The sequence below is a fragment of the Camellia sinensis genome, chromosome 6, assembly GCF_055761805.1.
Source record: "Camellia sinensis isolate YWXY chromosome 6, ASM5576180v1, whole genome shotgun sequence".
NCBI lineage: Eukaryota > Viridiplantae > Streptophyta > Magnoliopsida > Ericales > Theaceae > Camellia > Camellia sinensis.
In genome coordinates this window covers 99,438,694-99,446,187 of record NC_138966.1, presented here as the reverse complement: position 1 = coordinate 99,446,187, position 7,494 = coordinate 99,438,694, and positions in this window count along the sequence as shown.

Below are 7,494 nucleotides of genomic sequence, written 5' to 3'. Positions count from 1 at the left end.
TACAGCAAGTATAATGATATATAAATAAAAATTCATTTTAAAATAAAAAAGCTATTAAGATATTCTTAGCAAAATTTCAAATTTGCTATTTATTTTTTACTGATTAAAATATTATAAAAATATGATATTTATATTAGCTAATCAATTTTTTTTTAATTTTTTTTTTCTCATTTATATGTTGTAATGTTACTCTATATTTTATCTATTTATTGATACAAACTTTTAAAGGACATGTTTGAAAAGAGAGATGGGTTAAAATAATTTATTAAAAGATAAAGTAGACTAAAATAATTAATAAGATAAAATGTGACGTTTGACCTATACTCATTTCAATTTTGTTCTTACAACTATCAAAGCAACTATTAAAATAATTTAAAAAAACTAACTAAGCGTGTGTCTGGGAAGGGCTCATCAGGCTATATGAGCCACATGAGGCCAAAAACACTTGCTAGGGTTGGAGAAGAACCCTTCTACAGGTAAATTGACCAAATTACCCTCACATCTCCTTTCCTTTGTTCATTTCGTCCAACGCCTCACCACACACACACAACACAACCCAACGGTCCTAGGGCACGGAAGAAGCGAATGAGGCGATCTCTCCCAACCAGCGGCGACGACATTAAAATACGGCTTCGCAGAGGCGATCGACACCAGAGTAGGCTTCTGGCGGCAGAGAACAAGACCGAACCCTATCCGATACACCACCGATTAAGTGGTAACTCTTCCAAACCCATTCTGATTTCGTAGATCTTAATGTCCAATGCTTTGTGAATGGAATGATTTTATTTTTCTACTTTTTTCCTTCCGCCACTTCAGATCGCACTATATTTTGGGCTGTATTGATGATATTTCGTTGTAGAAAGTCCGATCTGGCTATATTTACATTTTTTTTCTTGTTAATTTTTAAGCCACAGTTCGAAATTTGTTGTTTCAGTTGTTATGAGACTCCAAATTTGGGCAAAACAAACCCATATATATAATATTCCTCAAACATGGTTGATTCTTCCATTTTTTTCCTCCCCCAAAATCTGTTCTTCATTTATAAATATTATAAAATTATGTTTACATTTTCACCAAGTAAATAAATACTTACAATTTAATACTTTTCTGATAAGTACAAAAATTAATTAACGAACAAAAAAAAATTAAAATTAATATACATTTTTCTGTAAATTAACAAAGAAATTTAATGAATAAATATTAACAAAAAAATTTACATTTTTTTGTTACATATTATCTTCGTGTAAATAAATATTTGTTCTTTATTAATTAACATTTTTCTATAAGTAAATATTTTTTTTTTTTAGATTCTGTTCTTAATGTATAAATATTCACATTGTAATTTACATTTCTTTAATTATATTCAGATGCAGTAATAAATTTGTTAATATTTTTTAAAAATATTAAATATACTCATTCATAAATTTTTATACGAAGATAATGTTTACCAACAATGTTCAAACAAAATTACACAATAAAATTAGTACTTCAGTTATTCAAGTTTACTCCCCAAGTGAATATGTTTCTCATTTTATTATTAATTCTGAATGAGCACTGTGAATGCATTTACGGTATTGTCAATGCATTTCTGATTATGGTAAAACACTATGATGAAACACTCTGATTCTTGTCAATGCATTTCTGATTATGGTAAAACACTGTGATGAAACACTATGATTCTTGTCAATGCATTTTGAATGTTACGAATTCAGTACCTGAATGAATTCTGAGTTATCAAATTAATGTATACATAAATTCAGCAGCTAGTCTCTACCCAGTTGCTATTGGTATTGTGAATGACCACTGCGAATGCATGTCTGATTCTGTGAAATACCTATTGACTTGTAATGAAATCACGAGTTCAGGTTACGAAATATTTTTACCAAACAAGTATGTCCATTTTTCATGTGCATGTCAATTGTGTTATACTTTCATCTCCAATGTTAAAAATAAGTACAATCTTGCATGTTATATATATTTTTTTAGTATTGTCAAACACTTGAGTCAAACAAGTGAAAATAATTTTACATATTTTACTAGTCTAGTAATAATAATGTGCATAATTACAATAAAATATGTATGTGGTTACAACATAACTCTGTGCAAGTGCACATGGGTCGGTAACTACTCCTACCAATGTACTACTGATTGAAGATGTACAATACCCTTATCATACTTAAGTGTCCATGATCGGAATCAAAAACTTTTATTTTGTTTCTCTATGTACGTTTTGTTGTTCATTCATGTACATTTAAAAAAAAATGCCTATTGTTTGTAAAGCGTAGCATGGCTTCGTTTACCTCTACTGCAACTTCCAGTACATGGCCACAAATGTGTGCCTGTGGACATGGCCCCTATGTTGTTAAGATTTCCAGATCCACCAAAAATCCAAGTCGTCCCTACTTTGCATGTCCCCGCCCTTTGGTGAGTGACCCATTCTTTTAGGTCATAACTGTCCTTCTTTAACAACCCATGAAACTAATTGTTCCATAATTTGCACTCATCAGCTCTATGTCAGTTGGATTGGTTGGTGCGATGAACCCAGGCGAGATAACCAAGACTATGCGTCACCTAGGGATGAATTTGTCATGCAATTGCGGGCTGATGTCATAGACATTCAACAATCCTTGCGTGTCCTTAAGACCATCGTGTATGTGCTATCCGTTGTCGTTGTCGTTTTGTTGTTCCGTATGTAAGCAACGTAACGATGTTTCAGTATGTACAAATACGTTACTATGTTGGTAGTTTCGAAACGGTAGACGTATTAATGACTATCATGACTATGTGCAATACTAACTTCTATGGAACCTATGGTAGTATAAAATTAATGTGTAATGGTTACATACTGGGTAATTTAACATCTTATCTCTCTGTTTCTTTGTTATTAATGTGTAACGGTTTATGAGTTTGTATATAACAACCGTTTGTGTGATGGTAATCTTTTGTAACCGAACATTAGTAATGGCTTCCATACGTACTTCTCCGCGTACCCAATCCAAAAGTAAAGGCGTTGTCACTGACAAGTCAAGCAGTCTTGAAGATACACACAATCATTTAAGCCACAAGGCCACATAGGACAGTGTCTCAATCTGAGTTTTCCTGCAGTTGATTACGAATGAGATAACTAAAGGCAATCGCCCATTTCTAGTCCTCAGCCAAGTAGGGTACAAGTCCTTGGCAAGAAAATTTGAGAGAAAAACAGGAAGAAAACATGGACTCAAATAGTTGAAGAATAAGTACATGCGTCTGAAAAAAGAGTGGCAAGCGTGCACAAAGTTGATGGATTCAAGCAAAGGAGTGTCAGGGATAGGGTTTGACTGTGACACCGGTATGTTTCAGGCACCTGAGGAGTGGTGGGACAAAATGGAATCGGTAAGTGCATGTACTCTTATATTTCATAAGTGTCATTTACCAGTATATTTTTAACTTTTGTAGTTAAATTTTAATTAATTATATGGAATGTAACATGATTCTCTTTCATATATCTCTATTTGAACAGATAAACAAGGTGTGTGCCAAGTTTAGAAAAAAAAACCTTGGAACATCATGAGTTGATGGAGACCGTCTTCATGGGGGCATCAGCTACTGGGAAGCACCATTGGATCCCGGGCGAGGAACTTCCTAAAACTGCTGATGACTCATCTGATTCAGTGCACAGTTTGGGGGCCCAGCCATTTGCTGATCCGATACCCGCAGGAGTACAGAACGTGGATTCAGATTCTTCACTGGAGCATGTTCCGATTGAAAAGGGGAAAAAGAGAAAGACGCCATCAAGCAATGTTTCAAAGTCCAAGAAGGCAACAAGTGGAGCGTCAGTTATTGTGGAAAGCATGAACACTCTGACAGATGTGGTGCGTACGAAGAATCAGCAGGTTACGGTACCTCACAGGCAACGAATCGCTGTTTACTATTTCAGAGTGCATGCATCGCCTGACAGGTATTACATCGCTAGTTGGTACGCCGTTATTCCACTTCGCCACATCACTTATGGATAACGCCGATTTGCGGAAGGTGATGATGTGCCAGCCTGATGACGACTCGATCATAGGGTGGCTTACCCAGAAGCAGCTCCAGTGTACTGCGTCGGCGCCTTTTGCAAATCTATTCGGGGCTGGCCAGATGTGATGTAGCAGTGTTACGAGTGTTGAATATGCCTTTCCTTCTCTTGCATTCTAAAAACTTTTACTTATGTTTTTTGTTGGCACTGTATTAAAACAGGATGGTTGTTTGTGCATGTTTTTTTTCCCCTTCATTTTTGTGTTTTTTTGCTACCTATGGTTTCCAAAACTTTTAGTTCAGTGCATGGGTTGACACAATGGAAGCATTGTTGTGCACAGTTTCTGAGACATGAATGGGATGCTTCTGTTCAAATTAAATGTATGCATATTTTGTAGAATTGGGTACAACGGATTTGCTTGCTAGCTTTGTGTATGTTTATATTTTCTAAAGTGAGATGTTAGTTTCATATTAGACGTCAACTTTTGTGGTTGTCACCACAATGGTCCCCCTGTATGACAAAAGTTTAGCAAGTTCAAGTTTTTCCCATTTTGCATATCATTATGCGTTAAAAAATACATTGGTGACGGCAGTCCTTAAATTGGGTTGTCAACATTTCGAATTTTGTAATTGCAAATTTTGAAATTAATTAACTCGATGAAGGGGAAGCAAACTGATTGAAACAGTGCCACTCTTGTAGGTTTCGCATCAACGAAGACGTAATGAATCCCTGGGATGGAAGCTACAACGACGGAATAACGGAAATGCTTAATCAAATGGCAGTCCAGGTGCAACAAGAACACAACTGCATATTTCTACAAGCATGCCAGTATGCGACAGAGTGGTACCAAAAACACATGGCTAAAACGTCGTGTTGCACTTCTATACTGACCGGGAATGCATGGATATCCGAACTATATGCTGGCCATATGGGCCGATTTGAGGAAAACGTGTCCATGCCGAAGGAAGTTTTTCTTGCCCTATATGAAACATTAGTAAATGATTTTGGGTTACAAGTCTCGCAACGTCCACATGGTTTAGCTGTTGAAGAAAGCGTTGCAATGTTTATCCATGTGTTGAAAGGGAAGCAAAATCGGGAAATCCAAGAACGGTTCCAACATTCGGGGGAGACTGTGTCTCGGCACGTGCATAACGTATTAACCTCCATGAAGCAGTTCACTGTTGTTCATTGCCGGCCCACATACAATCAGCATCGTATACATTCATACGTGCGGTCTAGATGGAAATACCGACCGTTCAAGGTACTACCGAAATACATTATTCACATATACATAAAGAGTGTCTGTTATTTTGTTTTTATTACTAACTGGACGTGACATATGGAAAAAACAAAACATCGTATATTTTTTTAAGCAACAAAAGAATTGGGTTATTTGCAGGATTGCATTGGCACAATAGACGGAACACATGTAAGTGCATGGGTTACGAGGCCAGATGCAGCAACATATTTTGGTAGGAAATATTGTCACACGCAAAATATCATGGCCGCAGTCGATTTTGACATGTGTTTCATATTCATTTCGTGCGGATGGGAAGGAAGTATGCATGATAGTCGCATATTCAATGAGATACTAACTAATGACAATGTCCCATTCCCACATCTTGACGAAGGTAACACATGCCGATGTTTGTGGATTTAGGGGGTTCTCTGTACAAATTTTAGGTGTCATACATTGTTGTCATGTCTGCAGGCAAATATTATCTTATCAATTCTGGTTATCCAAACCGGATAGGGTACTTAGCACCATTCAAAGGCCACCGTTACCACCAACAAGAATTTCGACGTATTGCACGGAACAAGACGGAAAACACACCAAGGAAATTATTTAACAAAGTGCACTCATCTTTATGCAGTGTGGTGGAACGCACCATCGGTGCTTGGAAAAATCGATGGGGGTTTATTCGAGACATGCCTCGGTATGACTTTACAAATGTGCAAGTTCAGTTAGTAGGTGGGTCAATGGCATTACATAATTATATACGGCGCAACACAGGTAACCCAACAACTATTCACCCAATCTGTGACGAGGAAGAGGCTATGACAATAGTAAATGCCATACCAAAAGTTGAACATGACGAGGATGGTTTAATGGTTGGAGATAAGGACCCACATATGGCATTGGTGCGCCTTCACATATGCGACAAATTATGTTACATGCGTAATAACGGAATGTTAGGAAATATATAATAGTCGACCTAATTTCCGTAGGGTTGTAACATTACTAATGACACACGTGGAACAGACTGTATTGAAATATATTATCATGTACAATATGTATGTGTTTACACGGGGATATACCCCCTTCCAGTTGGTGACGTGCCGCACTCTGAAAAACCAAAATTCACAAGATCGGAAATGCTTAATCCATTTTTTTAAAATGTAAAATAAAAATTTAATTTGAGTGAATAAGAAAATGACAAAATCTTAAATTTAAAAAAAAAAAACGAAAAAATATGCCTCATTCAAAAACATTTTTTAAAAAAAAACATGAAAACATAAATCATCATTTGCCACGTAATTTACTAATAAATGAAACACATAAATAACAAAAACAAGTGCTTCTATACCAATAAAAATAAAGAAAAAGAACTAATTCGTGTAAAAAGAAAAAAACAAAGACAAAAACATAAATTTTAAAAAACAAAAAAAAAATAGCAAAATACGCCAAATCCAAACCCAAAATAAAAAAATTAAAACAAAAAAAAAAACAATGAAAGCAAAAAACGCCAAATCCACTTCCAAAATTAAAAAAAAAAAAATGTTCGAAAAATATATCAAATCCAAACCCAAAAAAAAAAAAAAAAACAAAATACGACAAATCGAAACCCAAAATAAAAAAATTAAAAAAAACAATTAAGCAAAAAACGCCACATCCAAACCCAAAATTAAAATAAAGAAATAAATAAATAAATTAAGCAAAATATGGGAAATCCAAACCAAAAATAAAAAATAAAAAAGCCAAAAAGGGCAGTTTGGTGATTTAACAGGATGACACCTCACCAAAAAGCCAAAAAGTCAAAAAAGCCAAAAAGTCCTTCCCAAACCAAGCTTTTAAGCCCCAGGCTCATATAGCCAAAAAAACTAAAAAGTCAAAAAACTAACCCACTTCCCAAACGAAGGCTAAAATAGCTAATTTTCTAAATAAGGCCAAAAAGACTCTCAAAACTCTCTAAATATAATTAGTTTGGAAGAATTTTAAAACACCAGCAGGACTCATATGGAATGCATCCTCAACTAGAGAGATCAACTTGGCCTTTTGAAAAGGAAGTAAAATAGGTGTGTTTGGTGTATCTAATTATAAGATGAAAATTGATAATAAAAAAATAAAAATTGAAAATACCTCTTCTTTCAATTTTTAAATAAACAACTTATTTAAATTATTTCTACTTAATAATTAAAAATTGTATAAAATAATCTAACACACACTCTTAAATTAAAATAAAATATAAATAATTATGAGCTTCTCTCTAGTTAGG